General features: G+C 36.2%; 1 long non-coding RNA gene across 2 annotated transcripts in view; it reads right to left on the minus strand.

Moving 5' to 3' along the window:
- The window catches only part of LOC131193299 (uncharacterized), a 55,484-nt gene extending 39,544 nt beyond the window's left edge, over positions 1–15,940 (minus strand). Inside the window, exon 1 of one of the 2 annotated variants that reach the window (XR_009153877.1) lies at positions 15,914–15,940. This is a non-coding gene — a long non-coding RNA (uncharacterized LOC131193299). Of the gene's footprint in view, positions 1–4,316; positions 4,411–15,913 lie in introns of those variants that run through there. The other variant, XR_009153876.1, reaches the window with a different exon arrangement.
- Positions 15,941–26,553: the final 10,613 nt, after the last annotated feature.

The raw sequence follows: 26,553 nt of genomic DNA on the forward strand, positions 1-26,553 counted from the left end.
TGCTGTAATAAATATTCTATACTGCATAAACTAAGAAATAATTTTAAGATTCCTGCAAGGGAGACAGGTTCTAAGTGTTCAGAGGAGGAAAAAAGATGTTACAAAATGAGAGACAGAATGGTGGATCCCTAAAGGGCAGAGAAGACATAGCTATGTCCTGTAAAAGGCAACAAGTCTTGATTACTGCTACATGGAATTGAAATAACTGAACTAAATGGAATAATTGAACTGGATCAGGGACAATGCAGGACAAATTCCAAGACATATTGAGAAGCTATTTGTGTTAACGCAGATAAAAGAACAAATAAAGGCAATATTGTTATTAATGCCTATTCAGTCTGTCTATTTAGAAAGAGATACTGTGATGCATTCTAAAATGAATTGTACATCTTTCAAAGTGGTTTGAAGTGTTACTTCTGGAAGACATTAATTAACAAATATTGGGAAAATCAAATTTGTCAAACACAGCACTTTCTAGAAATTCCTGACTTGTCTCACTCATTTTTTTCCCTACATGGTAAAGAGAAACCAACAATCCTTGAATTAATATTAATCAAAAGAAATAACAGTGCTCTACTAATCACAGATTAGTATCAGCTAAAGGATTTAGAGTACCTTAATAGATATTATGTTCAACTCGAATAGAATAGAATAGAATAGAATAGAATAGAGTAGAGTAGAGTAGAGTAGAGCAGAGCAGAGCAGAGCAGAGCAGAGCAGAGCAGAGCAGAGCAGAGCAGAGCAGGGCAGGGCAGGGCAGGGCAGGGCAGGGCAGAGCAGAATAGAATAGAATAGAATAGAATAGAATAGAATAGAATAGAATAGAATAGAATAGAATAGAATAGAATAGAATAGAATAGAATTTTTTATTGGCCATGTGTGAAATGGACACACAAGGAATTTGTCTTGGTGCATATGCTCTCAATGTACATAAAGAAAAGATATGTTCATCAAGAATCATAAAGTACGACACTTAATGATAGTCATAGGGTAAAAATTTAACACTTTATTATACAACACTTAATGATAGTCATAGGATACAAATAAGCAATCAGGAAACTCATCTCAGTCCTTCCAAAAAGTCACCTCCCCCATTTCTGTTGCCAATCAATTGGAGCCAAAGAAGCAAAGACATGATAACTCTTCAAATACCTGAAATGATGTCATGTAGGAAAAAGTCAAAACCTATTTTCTCTTATTCTAGGTGCAGAGTTCAGAATAATGGATTTAAGTTATAGGAAGGCAGATTTTGATTGGCTCTAGGAAGAACTTCCTAACAGCAATTTATTCGCATAAAATTTTCCTCAAAAAAGTAGTAAGCTCTCCTTTATTGAATGTAGTTTAGACAGCTATCAAACTGGAATGTTTAATAGTGTTCCTGCACTAACCAAAAGGAATGGATTGAAAGGTCAATTCTATGATTCTATGGATGAACAGCAGAAGGAAGTTGCAGGGTCTTCTTTCACTATTTCTATACAAATAAGTCTTCGTGCTCTATTATCAAAGTCCTTTACTTCATAGATAGTAGTTTCCTCATTTGTAATGAGAGTGTAAGATTTTCCCAATATATCTGATTCTGTCTCAAGTGTGAAAATAATTCCATTGTTTTCATTGTAGTAACATCATCACCGTGACTCTCATTGTTCCACACAATAAAATAATTGAAGCCATTTATCCTTAGAATATCTGCTCTATAACTCCATTATGGCTGTTAAGAAGTTTAATAAATAGCACTATGTTCTAGTTGGGTCAGTAGACACCAACTGACACAAATTTATTTCTTTTGAAAAAGTAACAATTTTTCTTCTCTTCCTAAAAGATATATCTGTTTTATGTTATAAACCAAGTCTTAAATTGTGCTAAATTTAGCTGAACAACGAATGTGAAAAATACAGCTGTAAAAACTATAGATCTTATTGGGAAATAATTAAGCAATACAGTAGCTAGGTCTAGGTCATCCGATTGAGGATGTAATTTAAGAGATGATCTATGCCAAATTATTTCAATATATTATCAGTATGAAGAGATGTATTGACAAATAAAAAGGGTTTTCTTCTAACTATTCTCATTTCTTGTATTGTAGTTTCTAAAAGAGAGGAATGAAGTAGGCCAACTGAAAAATTGGTACTCATTATCTGGACCATCCAATGGATACACTGAAGCATACTTGACTTTATTAAAGCAAATAATAATAATAATAATAATAATAATAATAATGAAAAAGACTTCCATGATCAATATATAGATACTGACAATTTTGTTAGAAGAATAAAGAGAAAAATGAGAGATGGATTCTTTTCTAAAAGAAGAGATTAGGGTTGGATGGGAATTTTCCCTTATACTCCAGGGAAGTAACCTAGAAAGTACAACAACAGCACATTTTTTTTGTCTAGGATACAAACTTCAACTATCTCTGGGGACTGAGTGGCTCTGAATTTTGGGACCAACTGGTTCTAGTATTATGCTGGACTATCTTTGGTGCTGGATGGGGCTACATTGCCCCAGATAGACTTAGTACAGAACTCGAGGTCCTCCTAGAATCACAATTTGTCCTGGATAAGCAAGTGATAGTCAAGGGATTCCTGGATTAGCAGGCCCTGCTCACAATCAATCATGGCCTAATTACCTCCAGTTTGAATTATTGCAATGCACTCTACATGGTGCTATCTTTGAACAGTACCCAAAAGCTTCACTTGGTACATGCTGAAGCAATGCGAGTATTTATGTGCATTCTAAGAACAGTACATGTTATATTTCTGGTTTGTGAGCTACATGGATTGCCAATTTGCTTTTGAATCCAATTCAAGGGGCTGATTTTGATCTATAAAGCCCTGTAAACATCAGGCTATCTAACAGACAGTCTGTCTCCAGTTACACCAGCCCAATCCACTAGCTCTGGTAGAAAAGGCATGCTGTGGGTAGCATTATATAGGGACCTATATTTCAGATGTGCCTTCTCTGCCATGGCCCCTGCCCTATGAAACATTTTTCTCCCTGAAATTATATTACTGTAATCTTCATCTCTTTTTATACTCTGGAAGACCCTAAAGACCTGGTTATATTATTATGACTTTGGCTCCCAGGGAACTGGAGATATGCTTAGGTGGCACCATTGTTGAGCTGGCTATTTTTATTCCCTCTTCACCAGGGTTTGTATTTCAGTTTTTATAATAGTTACTGTTAATGTGTGGTTTTTAAAAAATTTTTAATATATTTTTATTTATTTATTTATTTATTCATATTTTTATACCGCCCTTCTCCGAAGACTCAGGGCGGTGTACAGCCAATAAAATGACAAGAATCCCCAAAAATTTAAAATACACTATCAAATTTAAAAAACTGATTCAATCGCTGTAACATTAAAATATTAGCTAAAATTTATCAAAACTAAAACCTAGGTAAAACCCTATAAAAAACCCACTAAAATCCCTATACTAAAATCAATCAGGCCAGCCCCGCTTGGTAAAAAAAGAAAGTCTTGAGCTCGCGCTTAAAGGTCCGGAGATCAGGGAGGAGATGGAGTCCCACCGGCAGCTCATTCCATAAAGCCGGGGCCCCCACAGAGAACGCCCTTCCCCTGGGGGCTGCCAGCCGACATTGACTAGCCGACGGCACCCTAAGAAGACCCTCCCTGTGGGCGCACACTGGACGTATCGGACAATGGGAGGTAACTGTCGGCAGCAGGCGGTCCCGTAAATATCCCGGTCCAATGCCATGGAGTGCTTTAAAGGTGATAAAGGTGATTATAAGGATATAAATGGCTTTGCCCATTTGTAGTGCACCAGCCAGAGTCACTTTTGGTGACGTAGGCAGTTATACACAAGCATATTTACATGCTTCCATCAGATATTGTGAATGCCTATGTTTATGTTGATAATTTAATCTTATACAATGCTGCTATGTTCTTTCACACTTGCTCTTATAGATGTGAACCTAGAATGGGAACACAATGACTCCTATGACTCAAAAATAGGGCATTTTCCATTTCCTATTGATCTCTTCCTATGCTATATTCAGTCTTTGGAGTAATTCAAATTTATGCTTGGTTCTACAACTTCCAGTGCCTTTGTTCTAAGTTTTGCCCACAACAATTGGAAACCTCTAAAGTACCTGTTTCCTTTCTCCTATTCTCAAGAGGTTCCCAAGAGATCCATCAGATCTCATGGAATTATTCCAAAACATCTGAAAACATTGAATTCAGACAAACAGTCTCAGATTAATGGCTATTATCATGCAAAATAATTTAGAATGAGAGATTATTGCCAGTCCAAATTTATCTAAGAAGTTTTAAGAATGAATTTTGAATAGAGTCATACCTGATCTTTTTGCTCCACTCTAGGCACCATTCCATAATGTGTTTGTGATATCCTGGATTAGTTTTGGAACCATCAGTGTAAGCATGAAAAACTGAAGTGGAAAATATGATGGAATAAGTGTTATTGCTTTAATAGTAATTTGCAAATGAAAAGGTATTGATATTGCTTACTGCTTTTATATGTATTTTTATGATAAAAGGCTCTTATCATACAACTTTTTAAAAGAGCTTCTTTAAAAACATTGTTGCATGATCAAGCTGGTATTGGCATTAGCACACTGCAGTATTGGCTTACTTATCCAATATATGTTGTGGAAGCAAGTTAATCAATTGACTTTAATGCAGTTCACACTACCTTAATCATCTTCCTCCAGTTGCCCTTACTAATAGCAAGGTGACGGTAATTAGTTATTGATGGCAATCTTTGATATCAAGACCACAGCTACAGATCCTATTGATATTGCTCCCTAAATCTCTGTAGACTCAAACAATACAAGTTATACATATACATAAAGACTAAGCAGAAAAGTTAAAATAAAAAAGCTCATAAAGAGCTTAACAATTCAGAGACTGGTAGCAAAACCCAAAATTAAGTATCACAATGGTAAGAGAATAAGCCTAAACCTTCCTTAGAACACTATCAAAATTGTAACTTCCTTACATTTCCCTATGAATTTTTGTCTATATTATAACTGAAAAAAGAATGATAAAAAATGAGTATTTAATATTGTTGTATTCAAGAATGCTGTTCTTCTGAATTTGTAAATACAATAGTCATAGGTGACATGAATGCTAGTCACTAAGTGGCATTATTTGTCAGCCTTGCCAACAGTTTGCTGATTCCCAAAAACTTGCACTCTGCATGCGTCAGGGTAGAAAGTGGAGAATAGCAAGCCAGGAGCCAGAGAAGAACTTTGCTACGTTCTTATTTGTTCATGGTTTGCACTGAAATAAATTCACTGCAGTTTCTTCCTTGATAGTCAAAGTTCTGTTTCCATTATTTCCAGGGGTGAAATCTAAAATCTGTGGGCGTGACTTAATTGGTGGGCATGGCTTGGTGGTCAGATGACTGGGTGGGCGTGGCCAATAACAATAAATAATAAAAATAATAAACAAAGTATAAAAAACAATAAGAGGTACCAAAAATCAACTATCACACTTTACACACACACTACACAACACAACTGACTCACACACAATGTAAAAGCAGCTGCACTTCACACTTCACATAGCCACAAAAAGCTCAAAAACCAACTTTCACACTTTACACACACACAACACAACAGACACACACACACACAAAAAATGCCACATACAGCTTTCTGAGATTTTGTGTTTTTGTGTAGTTAGAGTGAAACACTATAAAAACACACCAAATCTCAGAAAGCTGCACAAATATTTTATTTTATTTTATTTTATTTTATTTTATTTTATTTTATTTTATTTTATTTTATTTTATTTTATTTTATTTTATTTTATTTTATTTTATTTTATTTTATTTTATTTTATTTTATTTTATTTTATTTTATTGTGGACTTCAATTCCCAGAGTTCCTCAGCCAGCAAAGCCAGCCAGCATTAGTTGATCACTGAGGAAATAGATTAGCTAAGCAATTGATTCTGTCTGGGCTAAAAGTGAAACTGCTTTCGGGCTGCGAAAAAAGTCATGCGTTCATCAGTAATCAGGTAAGTGCTTTAGAATCTCTACTCTTACTTGTAGAAAACATGTTTTCTACAAGTAAGAGTACAAGTAAGGCTCTGCTGATGAGGAACTCTGGTGAGATTGCCAAAGGAGACTTTTTTTTTTTTAAAGTTTAAAGATCTCAGCTGAGAGGCGGGATCCTCAAAGGCTTTTTTTACTTTTAAAGGCTGTTTTCGGCTGAAGAAAAACCGGCTTTTAAAAGTAAAAAAAACAACCCTCTGCTGATGGTGCGGCTCAGCAGAGGCGGGGGGTGGGGCCAGGGATTTTTGCTACCAGTCCTCCGAACCAGCAGCCGCCATCAGTACCGGATTGTGCGAGCCGGTCCGAACTGGAGCATTTCACCCCTGATTATTTCCTACAATACTATTTTGCTTTATTTCACCCTATTTACTACATGTTGATGGTAGGAGGCATTTTATGACAGTGAGACAAAAGTGACTTAGTCTGAGTTCCCATTGTTCCACATAATAGAACACTCAAAATATTTAATATTTTGTTCCATCTCATCAAGGGGGAAACCAGCAAGGCAGAAAAATCTTATCTTCAACCAGGAAGGCTTAACTGGAAATAGTTTGTAGGAAGCCATAATGGACAAATCTGAAAAAAGGGTAGGTAAAAATTTAAAAGTGATCCTTGGGACCTAACTAAATAAAGAACTAGATCTTTAGATTTTATATATGTATATTAAGGTTCATTATATATGAAATAGTATTTATTATTCTTTGTTGCCTCATCCTATCTTCCTCCAAAAAGTCCAGAGAGGAGGTTAGATCTCCTAGAGGAATTCTATGGTAAGGGCCTGAATGCAAACTTGACACATCAGTACACAATTCGCACAAAATATTTCATTGGAATTTTCTAAGTGGGACTATTTTATTTGATTCTTTTCATTTTACTACAGCAAAATTAATGCCCTATGTGTTAACAAGGCCATTAAAACTAATATAAAAAGTGTTTATTATCTCCCTGGAAAACTCTTCTATACTGTATAACCTGTTATAACCTGTTATAACCTAAAAATCAGATGGTGTCTCAAAGTTTGATTTCTATGTCCTGTTTGGTTTACAGTATACCATTCCAATTTTCTCTGATTCTTTTGTTTAAAATGTCAAACAAAATTCCAGAAATGCTAATTGGAGCAAATTACACATTATATTATTTTTTAAATAAAAAGAAGTCATGCCAAATAATAATGCAAACTTCCACTGAGAAACAAGATCTGTAAATCAATTTTATTTGAAATTTCATTTAAGTGTTGTTGTTTTTACCGTAAACAGAAAATACATTATATTGTATGACTTCCAAGTGCCATATTTTAGGCTTCCTTCCTTGAAACCTAAATAATCATGTACTGTTGAAGAGGATTTTTTTTAAGGAGTTAAAGTTGCATCTTTTAATGCCTGGTTTGAAAATCTGGTGAATTTACTTTTTCTTCAGGAAATGTAACTTGGACTTCTATACAGTTTTCATTTCTAAGTTGGTATGTTTTCTACAGAAATGAATGCAGCCACAAAGGCTACCTTTCTTCAGAAGGGACTCCCTCAAGGTCACTTGAGAATACAGTCTAAATGTTTTTGTTATGTTTCACAGAATATCCTGGCATTGTTTATGTGAAACAAGAGAAATGAACAAGCTAATGCAATTCATTTGAGAAAGTTGAAAATCAATGTACAACGTCCTTCAAGGTAGACTGGAAATATTTGATAATAGTAGGCAAGAGTCCATCTGTGACATAAAGAGTTTAATAAAGCATTGTCTTGGTACTAACAGTATTTTAAAATGAGACTGTACATAAGATGGGAAAACATTGAATCCTTTTATCCTTCTTTTACATTTGGTCTTTCAGTTTGATTTTTTTTTCAATACCAAGAAACACCAGTGGAAAATTTCTTCATTAGTTTAGTAGCCTCTCCATCATATTGTGCAAAGTAATTAAATTATTGTTCTCAAGGAACTAAATTAGGAGTTATTTTGGTGTTCATAGAAGCTACCCATATCAATAGAAACTTAGTTATACAATAGAAAATCAAGACTTCTATATTTTACTGTTTCAATTAGCCATATTAAAGCTTATTCTTTTTTCCTCAGATGTCATTTGAAACTGGAATATTAGATAAATCAGGGAAAATCAGTGTCAGGTATATATCTAACATTTGTGTTAAATATTATTGGTGAAAATATCCACTAAAGTTAATATCAGGTATGTATAAACAGTCATTAAAAACAAGATAATAATTTAACTTAGACAAGCATTGATAAGCTGATCATGAGTAGTTACATCAAACTGCCATGTTTCACTCTCAATTTTGTCTCGCCCCCACTTTCCGTTTGGCCATATTTTCAAACCATGCATTTGACTGCACCCATTCGTTGTAAGAATTTCTCTGAGACTTATGCCATGGACAGAAGCATTCTTAAAAATAATCAATGCAGATACATCAATGGGCACTGTCTTTATATTCCAGGAATACACTAATCAGTTCATCCAGTGGCAATGAAGTTAAAGGTCATTCTCCAAACAGATGTTTATTACTCAAGGAGTTAGATATGAAAATCTAAGTGTTTTATTAACCAGCTTTATTAAGAGGGAAAAGTTTCATTATAGAAATCTGGACAACTGAATTTGTTTACTCAAGCATAACATTTATTTAAGGTGTTTTTTTTTCGGTAGGAATACTTTGATCATTTTGTAAACCACCTGGATAATATAGTAGAGAAGTAGCTATCAGTTTTCCTGTTAATAAAAGAATGTGCATATTTTGCAAACTTGTAATAATTGCCATTCTTTCCAACCTCTAAAAAATCCATTACAACAATATATAATGGGTTAAAGATAACATGTTAGATATGGACAAGCAATCAATTTCTATTCTGTTGCTTTTGCATTCATAAAGCCAGTCCATCTCAAAAACATCTGCATAAAAGTTTTCAGTTAAATACATTCTTAAATATGTTAATTTCAAATGAATGCTGCATTGAAATAGATTTCTTTATTATTTAATCCCCAAATTCACATTTGATTGGACATTCAGTTTATTTTATGAGCCAAGAATTGTACCACAACATTCAGAAAACTTAAATTCAATAGAACATTTGTATATTATTCCAATAAGTACAATCAGGTTTACATGAAAGCTCAAATTCTAGAAGAATCCCAGCTTTGATTGGATGTAATTATCTAAGTGTACTATGGCCAAATTGTCACTTGGATATAGCATTCCTTTACCTGAATTAAGGTTAACCCAGTCCAATTTTACATTGTGTGTCTGTAATTACATCTTGCACACTTCCTCTTTAATTCCATAATGCTGATTTGTAATATTGTTGAATCTTTCATGGCCATCTTTGCTTGCTGATCATCATAATCTCACTGCTAAGAGAAATTTAGCATTCTACTACACTTTTTTTTAACTCTCTGCTTATCCCAATGTTTATTCTGTCATGTGACAAAGTCACATTGAAGAGTTTGGTTTTTAAAGATAATCCAAAATAGCTTTTTTTTACCACAACAAAGATTACAAGATGTTCAAAATATTAAAGAAATTTTGCTACTTGATACAGACTGGAAATATGAAGAATGATGTGTGTTTCCTGTGTGTATTGAATTTCCCTAAAAGGGATTTTTGGCAAAAAAAAATATATATTTTTATGTGTGTGTGTGTGTGTGTGTGTGTTTTACGTTCACAGGTAAAGTATACTATTTATAGAAATAGACATTCTACCTCACTCATTTTAAATAAATGAGATACCCATGTTGGAAATCAAAAGCAGTGCCAGCTATTTCTCCTCCCTTGTATCTCATATAGAACAGAGGTATGAAACTCACGTCATCATGGCACCATCATGTGACATATTGGGACTTTTCCCCCTTCGCTCAACTGGGCATGGGCATGGCCAGCGCATGACGCATCCAGCCTGCCAGCCACAAGTTTAACAGTCCTGATATAGAACATTTGGGGATAGAATTTAGCTCAATTCAAGAATTACAAAATGGCTAGAATTCTTCAGGCAAACTGATCAGATCATCCAATCCCCTCCCATGGTATCTGATAGTGAAGACACCAATGTCTTATTTAGTGCCATGTCTTGTACACAGGTTTAGCAATGGTATTGGTTGATTAAGAGTGCCTGTACAGATCTACATAATAGAAAAGCTTGGAAATTACAGAATGAGATGATGCAGGGAGTTAACGATGCTAGCAATTTGGTGATACTACTGCTCCATGACCTACATTGGCTACCAGTTTGCTTCTGGGTGCAATTCAAAGTTCTGGTAATCATCTTTAAAATCCTTTAAGTGTCTCAGTTACTTACAGGACTGTATCTTCCCACTTATTTCTGCCCATCCTATCTGATTCGGGAGCACAGGCATATTGTGAACAAGGAGTGTCAGCTGATAAGCCTTTTCTGCCAGTATGACCTGCCCCCTGAAACAGCATTCCTTCTGTGTCCCCCACCCTGCTGAAAAGTTTTGAAAACATGGTGTGGTGCTCAAGCATGTGATGAAGTAGAATTATCAAAAGGAGGACATCTATTTCTTGTTATCTTTAGTCCAGCAAGCATAGCCTTAAATTAAATTTTGCTGAGTTTTTGAATATCTCATCTCTGAACAGCTTTTCTCTGGGTGCTTTGCTTCCCTAGAAAATACTAACTACAAGGTAATAGGTTCTGCCTGTGATCTAATTTGCTGATTAGTGTCCTCTGATAAATTGGGGCTGCTTGCAATTTACAAGACCTAAATCAGTTACACACTGAAGCCTTTTGATTTCTAACCAGCTCTAGAACATACCTGCAATTAAAAATCCAGTCTCTCTAATGCTGGAAATGTATTTTCAAGTACTTTTCTTTTGCAGTTTTTGTTGTTGATGTACTTTTTGTCACAGAGCCCAAGAAAGTTAAAATAGTATGTCACTGTTTTGCCTCCATTGTTCTTATTCTCCAATTGTCCTCCTTTACTGTTCAGATATTTGGTAACCCTATGCTGAAACTCCTTTATGATTCTACTAGCCATTGTGCTTTTATTTTTATGTTTGTGTTGTATTTTTAGGTTCATTTTAGTAATTATAGATTACTACATTTTTAGTTATATTAAAGTTGTGCACTGCCCAGAATTATGTATGTGAGATAGGCAGCCATATAGAATGAGTAAATAAATAAATAAAATCATTATTTTAGATTTTTTAACCCAAACACTGTAAATCAAGTTAGAACTTTCAGCACAGGCATCACATTATCCATATAAGTTGCATTTGGAATGTATGGCAATCTCCAGACATTTATCATGTAGAGTAAGTTGCAATAACCAATATGTTACACAACCAGGCTTAATGTAGATCGTTGCAAATAATTCCCTAGAAAAAGAATTTTGTTACTAGAAGAAATAGAATATGCTTTTAATGAATGATAGTGAATTCATGAAAGTCGGATGATTGGTCTCAGTTACATTCCTTGTACACTTTTTACATTATATTTAAAAATTCCTTTGTTTAAAATCTTCTTAATACATTTAGTGATTGATTGATAGATAGTTTGACTGATTTTATTTGTCCTTTCTTTTAGGAGTTCCAAGTGGCATAGCATTCTGTTGTTCTCATAACACCACCTCTGTGAGGTAAATTCTGGTAAGCTTCTGTGGCTGAAGGTATATTTAAATCTTGGATATTCCCCTTTTCTGGGCTGATAAATATTAAGAAATACTAATTATTGTCCAACTTACTAGGAAAATCTTTTCCACATTACTCTTTTGAGTGGAACTACAATAAAGCATGATTTGAAATCTTGTTTTATTTGTATATTACTCTAAGTAATATACTCTGACCTTGCAGTTCACATGAGGGGGAAAGGGAATGGTTCAATGCAAGAAAGGATACCCAGGCCTGTTGCTTGCACAAATGGAGATTCACACATGCACATACTCGTGCTTCCATTTCCCTGGCCTGGTTCAAAATGGGCTGTGGGCCAGGTGTTAAGAACTCTGCATTAAAGTTCACATTTGGAAAAGTTCATTACACCAAAGATAAATAAATAGCTAAATACAAGTTTTGAAATTATAGAAGAAGTTAAAAAGTTCTTCAAAATTATATGATAAGGCTCATATTGATGATGAAAGCCTGAATAAATATATTGAAGATTCTGCAGTAAAAAAAAAAAAACCAATGAAAAGCTTTGATTTTTTTTTTAAAAAAACTTTGAATTATTCAAGAAACACTTCAAAGAACCAATGCAACAAGTTAAGTTTGAGAAAGTGTCAGGCCCAAATGGGCTGATAGGTCAGCATTATTAGGAACTAGAAAAGGAATTGTTAGAACCTTTGACAAAACCAAAACCAATTAAAGATATACAGGCAATACCACATACATGGGAATAAACATATGCAACTTTGATTAATAAAGAACAGAATAATCCAGAAAAACCACAGACACACAAACAAATCTCTTATTGAGTGTGGATTATAAAAAGAGTTTTCAAATATGATATATAGTGATCAAACAGGTGACATAAGCAGTACAGATTTAAAAAAATGTAATAGAATATATCAGCATGAATAAAAATGAAGTATTTTTATTTTAAAAAATAAAAATAAAAGTGGTAATATGTTTTTTAGATGTAAATAAAGCCTTTGACAATCAAAGTGACCATACAAACCCAGGGTATGCCTGAAAATACTTTTCATAATCAATCGATTGAAAATTCAGGGGTGAAATCCAATTTTTTTCCCCTACCGGTTCTGTGGGTGTGGCTTGGTGGGTGTGGCAGGTGAAGGATTTTGCAAAATCTCCATTCCCACCCCACTCTGGGGCCAGCCAGAAGTGGTACTTGCCAGTTCTTTGAACGACTCAAAATTTCTGCTACCGGTTCTCCAGAACCTGTTAGAACCTGTTGGATTTCACCCCTAGGAAAATTGACCTTTAAATTTCATGACAAGTGTATACTCCCTGTTTCTTGATTCATATTTCATCTTTTTAATTTTTTTTCTTCTCTTTTCTTCTTTTTTTTGTGGTAATTTGTGTGTGTGTGTGTTGGTAATTTGTTTCCTTTTTTCAAATGTTTTAATAAATAAAAAGGAAAGAAAAACATTGTTTATTATTCTTATGTTCTTGATAAGAAAGAAGTAGCAACTGTATAATAAAGCTCAGGATGTTGCTTCATCTAAGATCTCTAATGTTCAACACTTTAATAATGTGTGGTGGTGCAGCAGTGCATCAACTATTCTGTTAAAGCGGAAATAGCTGCCTAGTCTAATAAATGGAAGCCTTTTTTTCTTCTTCCTCTAGGCTAACAGAGGTGAATGGGAATGATTATTTTAATTATACAGAGACTTGCAGGTTTCTTGTAAAGGATCTTGAATTCATAAATAAGTAAATTGTTGATTTTAAAAAAACCTTTAGGGTCTACTTTCATCGGTGATAGATAGATATATCTTGAACAAGAATCTATTTTTTAAAAGTCCTATTTCTTTTTTAAAAAATGAAGTAAAAGATTTATACTTAATTGCCAGACTGCTGCTATAAATTAGTTTTACAATAACTTTATAGATTTACTTTTCTTTCAAACCTGTGTTTATTTCTACATTGGTTCTCATCCACATTACTTTGAATATTATTTCATGCATCATTTTATAGCAAGTTGTTATCATAAACCTGATCTCCAAAATCTTCATCCTTGCATATAGCCTTCTGTTTGCTAAAGAATGGTTGATATCATAAAAGTTTATCAGTAGTCTTCTGTTACTAAATCAAAATATATACATCAGTTTAGGTTGCACTGAAGAGTGAATGAATTACCGTATTTTTTGCTTCATAAGACACACCTGACCATAAGATGCACCTAGGTTTAGAGGAGGAAAACAAGACAAAACAAAAACAAAAACACAGATAGGTGTAGTCTCATGTGCCAGCTCTGCCTATTGACTCTTGCACTGTGGAAAAGAGATAGAAGAGGCAGGCAATGACAAAGAATAGAATAGAATAGAATAGAATAGAATAGAATAGAATAGAATAGAATAGAATAGAATAGAATTTTTTATTGGCCAAGTGTGATTAGACACACAAGGAATTTGTCTTGGTGCATATGCTCCCAGTGTACATAAAAGAAAAGATACCTTCGTCAAGAATCATAAGGTACAACACTTAATGATAGTTATAGGGTACAAATAAGCAATCAGGAAACAATCAATATCAATATAAATTGTAAGGATACAAGTAAGTGGAAGGAGATGTGTGATGGAAATGATGAGAAGATTAATAGTAGTGCAGACTTAGTACATAGTTTCACAGTGTTGAAGAAATTATTCGTTAAGCAGAGTGATGGCGTTCGGGAAAAAACTGTTCTTGTGTCTAGTTGTTCTGGTGTGCAGTGCTTTATAGCTTTGTTTTGAAAGTAGGAGTTGGAACAGTTTATGTCCAGGATGTGAGGGGTCTGTAAATATTTTCACAGCCCTCTTTTTGACTCGACCAGTATACAGGTCTTCAATGGAAGGCAGGTTTGTTGCCATTGTTTTTTCTGCAGTTCTAATTATCCTCTGAAGTCTGTGTCTGTCTTGTTGGGTTGCAGAACCAAACCAGACAGTTATAGAGGTGTAGATGACAGATTCAATAATCCCTCTGCAGAACTGGATCAGCAGCTCCTTGGGCAGTTCCAAAGACAGAAGAGGCAGGGTTCAGCACTGTAAACAGACCCCACTGCTGCAGCCAGGCTGCTATTCACCAAAGACGCACAGAGATTTCCACCCACTTTTTTTAGGGGGGGGGGGAGTGTGTCTTATGGAGCAAAAAATACAGCAATATAAGAAAAGTTAGAAACACATTAGCACAAATCTGGCAGAAGTAATGCTTTTTATCCCACACAGTTTTTACAGGAACACTTTTTTTGAAAAATGTAATACAGCTGGATTGCTTTATTAATAAAGGTCATTAATGAAAAATAATTAGGCTATAGAATAATATTGTTGTAGGAAAAAATGATCATAGAATAATACTGCCATAGTAAGCATTTATGTATGTATGGTTCTATCAATTAATCAATTTTTAAAGAAGTAATATTGCTTTCCATACCATTTTGAAACTTAGAGAAATGCAAGCTGAATTAGCAAATATTTTCCTTATTCAAATTCCTGGTCTATATAGGATAGTCCAGTGGGTCCTTTTGAACAAAGTTAATAGAAGAAAAAGCTGTACCCTATACATAAAATGGAAATATCACTGAATATATTAAACCACTTCTTTAATGTTTCTTACCTGCCTATAGGGACCATGGTCTGCCCCAGGGGACCACCAGCATAAAAACAATTTAGCAAATTTATTATTACAACTACATTAAACATAAGCAACTCAAATAAAATAGATTGCAGTGCATTTTCCAATTTATTTTTTCATCTAAAGTGAGGGAGAATAAATTAGTTTTAAAATCAACTTAATAGAATCACTTCCTAAAGAGTGGGAAGTTTTTTCTATACTCCATGGAGCTTTTCTAAACTTCTCCGTGGAGTTTGAAATTAAAGTTCCAACTATACAGATATCCTAAAGCAGAGATTTCCCACTTCTCAACTTTAATCTGAAAACAAAGGGGAAAAGAGAAGAGGAACAAAACAGAACTCCGTTGGTTCTTTTCTGATTCTCAAATATTATTTTAAATTAGGTTTGGACTATCCAAAATAGCTTAAATCAATCACTTCCAAACTAGCTTACCCCAAAAGGACCCAACTTCATCTAGTTTAGGACGAATGGTCTTAAAAAAAATTGCCAAATTTGCAATTATACTTGCTTTTTTTTCTCATCCACTTATTCTTTTCTTTTTGTTAAACATTCTGAGATTCCCAAATGGAGCATAGTTCTTTGTTTTGAAAATGCTTCTCTCTCTCTTTTAAACATTTTCATTGTATGAAAGTATTGTACTTACTTGTGTTCTTCCATATCTATACAGCGGAAATGAAAGGATGTTTGTGCAGAATGTTTCCTTGAAAAACAATACTGCTCTATCACACGCAGTGGGTGGACACATTATTTTGACATTCCTCTTTTAATTAACTTGTCGTACAAACAAAGGCTACTAGATGAACACAATTTATCCCTGGAATATATTTTCAGCCAGGAGGCAGATGACTATTGCTCACAGACGAAATAATGTACTTCTACTTGCTCATGTAAAACAAACTTTAAATGTCATTTTATAGTCATGAAAATTACACAGCACAGGGCCATCTTAAGATACAGCAATTAACAGAAGAACCTCTCATTAACCTGAGGTTCGAGGGTCAAAAACTATCACCAATTGTTTCTAACACAAAATTAAATTGGTTTACGCCAAGTATAATGATCTTATAATCAGGAAAAAAGTGAAATAAAAAAAAGAGCGTTGCTTGAAGGATGCATTAGAAAAGAGAGAAATATCATCCAATACATAAATATGACATTGTTCATAGTCATGACTAAAATGGTTATTGTATATTTTTCTGTTTCTATTAAATTGGAATGCACCCTTTTGGCTTGGAGAAGAACGATTTCTGCTTGTCTTTAACATCAACCTTGGCATCATTTTTGAATCCTCTGAAGTCTTCCTCATCTACAATAAGAGAAAATCTCAAATATAGGTGAGAAGTTTTATATCCAAATATATTTCAGTCTTCCCTTAAAATATTAACAGAATCCACAATGGTCTGAAAATCAATGTCTCCAAATTTATCAAATTAGCAAACTTCCTCAAACCCCAAAATAAGTTATCCAGACCTAATCCACATTCAAAAGATAAGGTCTGCAAACACAAATATAGTTGATTAAATTAAGTCTCCTAGCAGAACTGTATCTTCACAAGAATACACACTCTTTCACACATGTGCACCTCAGCACATAGACACTTGCACACTCCAGACAAGCAATCCCTATAAAAGTTTGCTGCTATACCCCATTTCTCTGCAGCCTGCCCCTAAAAGCAAACTACTTATATGCTGTCACAATTGCCATCTTAATTTTTTTTAAACCCCATCCCCATGGATGTCCCAGCTGTGAGAATCAGTTTATAGTTGCAAACCAATGTATGATTAGTTTCATTTATACACTTTTCTATATACAACCACAATTATTTGCCATTCAGAGTCCATTAGACTAAAATTAGGGGAAAAGAGGCTGTAACGGGAAAGGTGGGTGAGATGGAAGATTCTCACAGCTGGGGCATTAATGGGAAGGGAAGGAGTTAAAAAAAGGTTAAGATGGCAGTTGTGACAGCATATAAGGCCCAATCTCTTTTACATATGACAGAAATAAACACTGGTGAGCTTTGATTGCACAGGTATTATCATCTTGACTTTTTGACCCCTCTGACAGATGTCACCTCTCATAGCTTCTTAAGCTCTTTATATAGAAGGTCACAACTTTTATTGTGTATATAATGTACATTTTTTTTGAGAGAGAGAGATTGGTTTTTCCAATGGAGGATGGGAAATAGGGAGACATTGCTGTAAGGGCAGAAATGACACTTTTCTGTGACTATAAAAATATCACAGAATAGAATAGAATAGAATAGAATTTTTATTGGCCAAGTGTGATTGGACACACAAGGAATTTGTCTTGGTGCATATGCTCTCAGTGTACATAAAAGAAAAGATACATTCATCAAGGTACAACATTTACAACACAATTGATGGTCAATATATCAATATAAATCATAAGGATTGCCAGCAACAAGTTATAGTCATACAGTCATAAGTGGAAAGAGATTGGTGATGGGAACTATGAAACGATTAATAGTAGTGCAGATTCAGTAAATAGTCTGACAGTGTTGAGGGAATTATTTGTTTAGCAGAGTGATGGCCTTCGGGAAAAAACTGTTCTTGTGTCTAGTTGTTCTGGTGTGCAGTGCTCTATAGCGTCGTTTTGAGGGTAGGAGTTGAAACAGTTTATGTCCAGGATGCGAGGGATCTGCAAATATTTTCACGGCCCTCTTCTTGATTCGTGCAGTATACAGGTCCTCAATGGAAGGCAGGTTGGTAGCAATTATTTTTTCTGCAGTTCTAATTTTCCTCTGAAGTCTGTGTTTTTTTTGTTGGGTTGCAGAACCGAACCAGACAGTTATAGAGGTGCAGATGACAGACTCAATAATTCCTCTGTAGAACTGGATCAGCAGCTCCTTGGGCAGTTTGAGCTTACTGAGTTGTCGCAGAAAGAACATTCTTTGTTGTCCTTTTTTAGTGATGTTTTTGATGTTAGCTGTCCATTTGAGATCTTGCATTATGATAGAACCCAGAAATTTGAAGGTTTCTACTGTTGATACTGTGTTGTCAAGTATTGTGAGAGGTGGAAGTATGGAAGGGTTTCTTCTAAAGTCTACCACCATTTCTACGGTTTTGAGTGTGTTCAGTTCCAGATTGTTTTGGTTGCACCACAAGGCTAGTCGTTCGATCTCTTGTCTATATGCGGATTCGTCATTGTCTCGAATGAGACCAATCACTGTTGTGTCATCTGCGAACTTCAGTAGCTTAACAGATGGATCATTGGAGATGCAGTCATTGGTATACAGAGAGAAGAGAAGTGAGGAGAGCACACAGCCTTGGGGGGCCCCTGTGCTAATTATACAGGTATTTTATGTGATCTTGCTTAGCTTCACCTGCTGCTTCCTGTTTGTTAGGAAGCTTGTGATCCACTTACAAGTCTGTTCCGGTACCTGTAGCTGGTTTAGCTTAGTTAGAAGAATGTCTGGAATGATGGTATTGAATGCTGAACTAAAGTCTACACAAAGGACCCTTGCATAGGTCTTTGGAGACTCAAGATGTTGTAGGATGTAGTGCAGAGCCATATTAACAGCATCATCTGTTGATCTATTTGCTCGGTATGCAAATTGCAAGGGGTCTTACAGCGGATCCGTGATGGTTTTCAGGTAGGAAAGCACTAGCCTTTCAAAGGTTTTCATGACTACAGATGTTAAAACAACTGGTCTGTAGTCATTCAGTTCCTCGATGGTGGGCTTCTTCGGCACTGGGATGATGGTAGAGCGTTTGAAGCAAGAAGGAACATAACACATCTCTAGTGATTTATTGAAAATATGGGTGAAGATGGGGGCCAATTGGTCAGCACAGACCAATATCAAAGGCAAAACTCAAAAACTTTGGAATTATTAGAGAAAATAGTTTGATTTTATGTTTTACAATAAATGTTTTTTGCTACAAGAAGTCTACAAAATACAGAATGAGGAAGTAAACAGCTTTCTGCAAATATAGCCCCAGCTACCTTCTTTTAAACAGAACAAAAAAATGAATGAATGAGCAACAGTTGAACTTTGAAATAAAACTGTGGGATACTTCCTGTAGAAAAAATAAATTTGACACATTAATTGATTTTCTGTTATTTGAAATTTGTTAAATTTGTCTAAAAGCAAATTGATTGCACTGATTAACATCTATAATTTATGCAGTGCTAATTATTGGACTTTTTATATTTTTAGGTAATTTACAAGATAAGAACCCACTTACATTTAATTGTGTGCTTTAAAAAATATTGTCCTGGGGGTCTCTCTCTCCCCCTCCTTCTCTCTCTCTCTCTCTCTCTCTCTCTCTCTCTCTCTCTCTCTCTCTCTCTCTCTCTCTCTCTCTCTCTCTCTCTCTCTCTCTCTCATGCACATGCACTCATGCATACACATGTACAGACCGAGAATTTGAATTCAGTGTTATGCTTGCTTACTATCTGTATGTCTGTATATTATACTAAGAGCATGTATGTGTGCTATATTACGTAGTAACTATGATGAAAACATATCCTTGCAAATGTAAAATATATTTTGCACCCAAAGCACCCTTAGATGGAATGGACTATCATTATCTGCATGTGCTGCAGAATTGCAATGATAGCTAAATAATTATAACATAGCATATTTAAAACAATAGGTGGTGCTAAGTTAGCACTGGTGTTGTGTGAAGATAAACATATATCCATAATTGGGGGCAAAGCACTGCAATTCCAATAAGCTGGAAGAGTGGTGGATCTATAGCTCTAGGAAACCAAGCTTAAATTTTAGCAATGTTTTAATACAGTTTAGCAGAGGATTTTCCACTTTGGGGGAAAATCCCATAAAAAAGATGTTTTCAAAATGGAGGAAAGTCTCCATGAACAATCTTTTCAGCTGTTTTTTATTATACTCACGCAACTATTAAAAAAAGAAAATGAAGGTATTAAATATGTTGCAAGGCTACTAAAAACAGATTAAATGATAGCATCCCTTTTTATATAATAAGCTTGAGGACAGAATTCATTTAAACATATGGACAGGTGGAAGTTAGCTTGCATCTTCTCTATAGTGTTTGGTATAGTTTGTACCGTGTACTAGATGAAGAAAATTGTGTTATAGTTAGTGTAGTCTGTAGAATGACCAAAGTAAAGTATGTTCTATACACAAACTGGAATCTTTGGCTTCCAAAAGAGCAATGTTATACAGAATAACCTTTTTATGTACTCTTTGATGCAGCATCCAGTTTAAACTTCACAGAAATGGTTGTAATTGCTGCTTCATGTGGCTTTGACATCAGTTGAAAACTAGAAGGCTAAACTGTGCAGCTGGTGAGTCCTCAAGTAGACCTCATGAATCAATGGAAGATTACAGTGAGACACAACCATTATAAGAAAGAGTGGATGATTTGATATGATGAACCATGCCAGATGCTGAGAATATAGGACCAATAACTCAAGTAGAATGCAAAGCTATTTTTCAGCACCACATATGTTTCCAGAACAAACTATCCTTGGCCAATGAAGAAGAAATGAGCGGGTGAATTACATAAATTAAAACTTTAATTTGTGATGCGATTTCTGTTCGTCTGTAACTTGAATCTTGCAGTGCATATGTACGAAGTTTTAATTGGCCAAGATGATCTTTATAATGATTGGAGGAAAGAACAACTGCAGATTATTCCGCTGCTGAAGAAAAGATAATCTGTTGGCAATAGATAGAAAAATGGTTTAAGTGATTAAGTGATTATTGAAAGGATGGTAGAGAGTACATCTGAGAGCTAGATGCTATATCACACATTAAGAGCATTATCAGGTATAGCTATTGTTTTGTGCATTACAAGTTGATATTTGGGAACATATTTTACATTGCAGCTAGGGATTTGTTTGAGAATATACAGCAATAGTAGAGGAAATTTTGAATCAGATATACATATATTGATTGTATGTGTGTCTATGTATGATTCTGTACATTTATATATACAGACTATACATATATACATATATACATATATACATATATACATATATACATACATACATACATACATACATATATATATATATATATATATATATATATATATATATATATATATATGTAGGTCTTTGGTTATTCTCGTTTTCTCCCGAAAAATTGGAAGTGTCTTGGCGACGTTTCAACGAAGTCTCATTCGTCATCTTCAGGCTTCAGCTTCGTGCTTCTGGGAGCAATGTGTGATTGCAGCTGTTTCTTCCTTTTTAACTGCTAGTGGGGGTTTGAACTGATTGGGTGGGAGCTTGGCTGTGCTCTGATTGGATGGGGTTTTTTTGTGCTCTGATTGGCGGGGGGGTGTCCTGTTTGGGTGGGGGCTTGGTTGTGCTCAGATTAATGTGAGTTGCAGGGGGATTTGAGCTGGTGAGTTGCATTGCTGTTGTTTGGTTTCGTGTTTGTGGTCGTGCTACATCTTCATAGTGGGTGTCTGTCTGCTGTATGTATGGATTGGAGGGGTTTGAAATGGCTAATGTTGCAGCTGCGGTCTGGCTTCTGGTCCTTGGTCGTGCTTCCTGATCAGTGTGGGTTTGGGTCTGCTTTCTGGGTGGATGTGTGGTGGTGACATCCTGTGTGGACCTCGTGAGTGTGGGTCTGGTGTCATTCCTCGTGTTAGGGACTCGTTTGTCAATAAGGGCGGTCACCCCTCTCACCTGTCATTGCCAACCTCTACATGGAACACTTTGAAACCCAAGCACTAGAAAAATCTGATCACAAACCCAAACTATGGCTCAGATACGTAGGCGACATTTTCATAATATGGCCACACGGGAAAGAAAAACTTGACAACTTCCTCACACACCTCAATAGCCTACACCCCAAAATACAGTTCACCATGGAAACAGAAGTTAACAACCAACTTCCCTTCCTAGATTTCTTAGTCTACAAGAAACCCAATGGCTCCCTAGGACACACCATCTACCAGAAGAAAACACACACAAACCGCTATCTGCATGCACTCTCACACCACCACCCAGCACAGATCAATTCCGTAGCCAAGACACTCATCTCTAGAACAAAACGCTTAGCTGACGAACAACACCTAAAAACCGAACTACACACTCTCACAAATGTACTAACATCCAATGGATTCCAGAGAAATAAGATTACCAAACTAAAAAGAACCCCCCACTAAAATCCAAGACAGAGAACAAGAAAACGGCACAGCCCTCCTTCCATATATAAAAGGCACCACAGACAGAATCAGCAAGATCCTCCACAAACATAACATCAAGACAGCATTCTGCACAAACCAAAAAATATCCACCATCCTAAGAAACCCCAAAGACAAAATTGAGTTAGAAAATCAAGGAGTATATGAAATCCCATGCACCGCCTGCCCCACCACATACATCGGACAAACCAACAGAAGAATAAGTGCACACATTGAAGAACACAAGAACTCAGTCAAAAAAGAGGAACCAACTTCTTCCCTGGTCCAACACCTTAAAGCCACAGGACACGATATTGACTTTAAAAAGACCAGAACTATCGCCAAAACTGAACACTTTAACAACAGAATAAACAGAGAAGCCATCGAGATAGAAAAACGCCCACACAGCATGAACAAACGAGATGATACCTCCCGCCTACCAGCCATTTGGAAACCCGCCCTTATTGACAAACGAGTCCCTAACACGAGGAATGACACCAGACCCACACTCACGAGGTCCACACAGGATGTCACCACCACACATCCACCCAGAAAGCAGACCCAAACCCACACTGATCAGGAAGCACGACCAAGGACCAGAAGCCAGACCGCAGCTGCAACATTAGCCATTTCAAACCCCTCCAATCCATACATACAGCAGACAGACACACCCACTATGAAGATGTAGCACGACCACAAACACGAAGCCAAACAACAGCAATGCAACTCACCAGCTCAAATCTTCCTGCAACTCACATTAATCTGAGCACAACCAAGCCCCCACCCAAACAGGACACACCCCCAGCCAATCAGAGCACAAAAAAACCCCATCCAATCAGAGCACAGCCAAGCTCCCACCCAATCAGTTCAAACCCCCACTAGCAGTTAAAAAGGAAGAAACAGCTGCAATCACACATTGCTCCCAGAAGCACGAAGCTGAAGCCTGAAGATGACGAATGAGACTTCGTTGAAACGTCGCCAAGACACTTCCAAATTTACACTGGAGAAAACCCGAACAACCAAAGACCTACATACAAACACCCGTGAAAACCTCAGAAAACATATATATATATATATATATGGGGGGGGAGTACATATATATGCAAGTCTTGGTGTATTGGGGTCTTTTCCTGTGTAAGGTTGAGAGTATCTTGGCAACATTTCGACGAGGTCCCACTTATCATCTTCAGGCTGGTGCTTACGGTTTTGTGCCTGTGCAAGCAAAGCATGGTTGGAGCTGCCGTTTCTCTATAAAAACTGGTGGGGAAGTGTGGAGTGCTGGCTTTGTTGCTGTAAGCGGGTTGGTTGGCTGTGTTGTTACATCTTGATAGGTTGATGGAGTTGATGTTTGCAGATTAGTGGGCTGTTTTGTAGCATCCTGTGTGGGTGTGGTCCTAGCTGTGTCCCCATTAGTCTTAACAACCTGGGTAATGCAATGTGCTGCAACATCCTGAGCTCTAGTGCTGTGACATCCTGAGTATTGTGCTGCAACATCCTGGGCAGATGGCTGTGATGCAGCACTCCGGGCTCTGGCCTGACTCCGAGTCTAAGGTCCTGTCATGTGTTCATGACGTGTGTCAGCTTGCTTTGCGTGGAGATCGGAGGGGGGTGCAGCAGCTGGTGATGCCACCATGGTCTGGCTTCTGGATGGTGGTTATATTTTGTCTATGGGATGTATTTGGGTTTGAATCTGGTAATGATGATTGGTGGTGGTGTCATGTGTTATCCTGGGTCTGGTGTCAATTTTTGTGGCTGGGACTCATTTGTTGACTAGGGCCCCCCACAACATGAACAGATGTCTGGTAGGCGGGAGTATCGTCATGTTTATTCATGTTGTGGGGTGTTTTTCTATTTCGATGGCTTCCATAATTATTCTCTTGTCATTAAGACTAATGGGCACATAGCTAGGACCACACCTACACAGGATGCTATGAACCAGCCGACTAATCTGCAAACATCAACTCCATCATCAATCAAGATGAAAAAACACAGCCAACCAACCTGCTTACAGCAACAAAGCCAGCACTCCACACCTCCCCACCAGTATTTATAGAGAGATGGCAGCTCTGACCATGCTTTGCTCGCACAAGCATGAAGCCATAAGCACCAGCCTGAAGATGACGAGTGGGACCTCATCAAAACATCACCAAGATACTCTCAACCTTACACAGGAAAAGAACCAAATACGCCAAGACTTGCATACCTATACCCATGAAAATCTATGAAAACATACATACATACATACATACATACATACATACATACATATATATACATATACATATATTTGTTTTCATAGGTTTTCCATGAGCCTTTGGCATTTAGTCATGCTGGCCACATGACCATGGCGACATCTTTGGACAGCACTGGCTCTTCGGCTTTGAAACGGAGATGAAAACCACTCCCTAGAGTCAGGAATGACTAGCATATATTTGCAAGGGGGATCTTTACCTTCACACACACACACACACACACACACACACACACACACACACACTGAAATATTATATAAATATATATTGAAATATTATATAAATATATAACATTGAAATATTATATAAATATATATTGAAATATTATATAAATATATAACATTGAAATATTATATAAATATATAGCTGCTGTATAGTAGCTATAGATAGTTAAAAAAAAATTGAATCTCACCACTGCTTTTAGTGTTCTCCATTCTTCAATATTCCCCAAATTTCCTCCTACTGAAATGGATTAACATAGGTTTATCTTATTTGACCTGGAAAAAAAATCAGAATGATAACTAAATAACAGTGGAAAATTAGATGTTTTATTGCATCATTTTGAGTCATCTAGATTTCTGCAGGTATGGTAGCCTCAGCCAAGGTTTGCTTAGCTGTCACCTCCACTCAACTGCAAAGGATTGTATTCTGCAGAATATCTCAGAAAATGTCAGTGCTTCTGCCATAGGGTATAGCAAGAAAAAATATCTTCTGGGCAAGCCTAATAGACACCCAAATTCCTATTCCTCTCCCTATTTGCACAGTGTCCAAATGTATCAAAAATATGGCTCATCTTCTCTCTTCCTGGACAGCATTTCAAGCCTGATGTTATGCAGTCCAAGCCATCTGTGTTAAATGTCTCAGGCCTCAGATTGGCAGCTGCTGGAAAAATCAGCCTATTTGCTAAAAATGCCTATGACACTGTTAGAGCAATGTTAGAAATAGAACCTAGCTCTTGTTTTAGCACCTGAGGTTTTCATTTAATTTAACTAATTAAAGGATTCAAAGAAAGGCAAAGGAGACATATTGAAATTTACTGGTACTCCTTTGCTTGTTCATGCTCTAAGCATGGAAACTGTATTGAACAATCCATCAGATCTCCTGAATAGATGGAATATTTTACACACAGCCTGAATCCAAAAAGTTAACTGTCAATACAATTTAGATGTTTCTGCCCTAAATATATTAGCATATATTATTCATTTCTTTCCCTTGCACATGAAATTTGAAATCTTAAACAAAGAGAGGGTTAAATAAGAAGTTATTCAATTTTGAATAATAATTTATAAAACAAATGTTAATTGTAATCCTGATAAGTTAGGGTAGAACAGTTCTTTTGAAGAATATGCATTGTTCATGGGACATAAGCCTCTGATGAAATTTATTCCCTGTTATTGGTATAAAGCCATTCTAATTGATTATAGTTTTATCAAGAGTTATTAAAAACATCATTGTTGATCTAGAAAGCAACAGAGTGGCTTGAAATATATGACCAGATTGAATATATATATGTAGGTCTTGGCATTTTTGGGTCTTTTCCCGTGTAAGGTTGAGAGTATCTTGGCGACGTTTCGATGAGGTCTCACTCATCATCTTCAGGCTGGTGTCTTCGGCTTCGTGCTTCTCATCAAAACGTCGCCAAGATACTCTCAACCTTACACAGGAAAAAAGCTGAAAATGCCAAGACCTACATACCTATACCCATGAAAACCTACGAAAACATATATATATGTATAACAAAATACCTTATGCCACCAGGCTTGAAATCCTGGGTTTAGAAAATTTAGAACACCGCCGCCTTCAACACAACCTGAGCTTAACTCATAGAATCATCTGTTACAACGCCCTTCCTGTTGAAGACTACTTCAGCTTCAATCACAACAATACACGAG

The sequence above is a fragment of the Ahaetulla prasina genome, chromosome 2 (genome assembly GCF_028640845.1).
Source record: "Ahaetulla prasina isolate Xishuangbanna chromosome 2, ASM2864084v1, whole genome shotgun sequence".
NCBI lineage: Eukaryota > Metazoa > Chordata > Lepidosauria > Squamata > Colubridae > Ahaetulla > Ahaetulla prasina.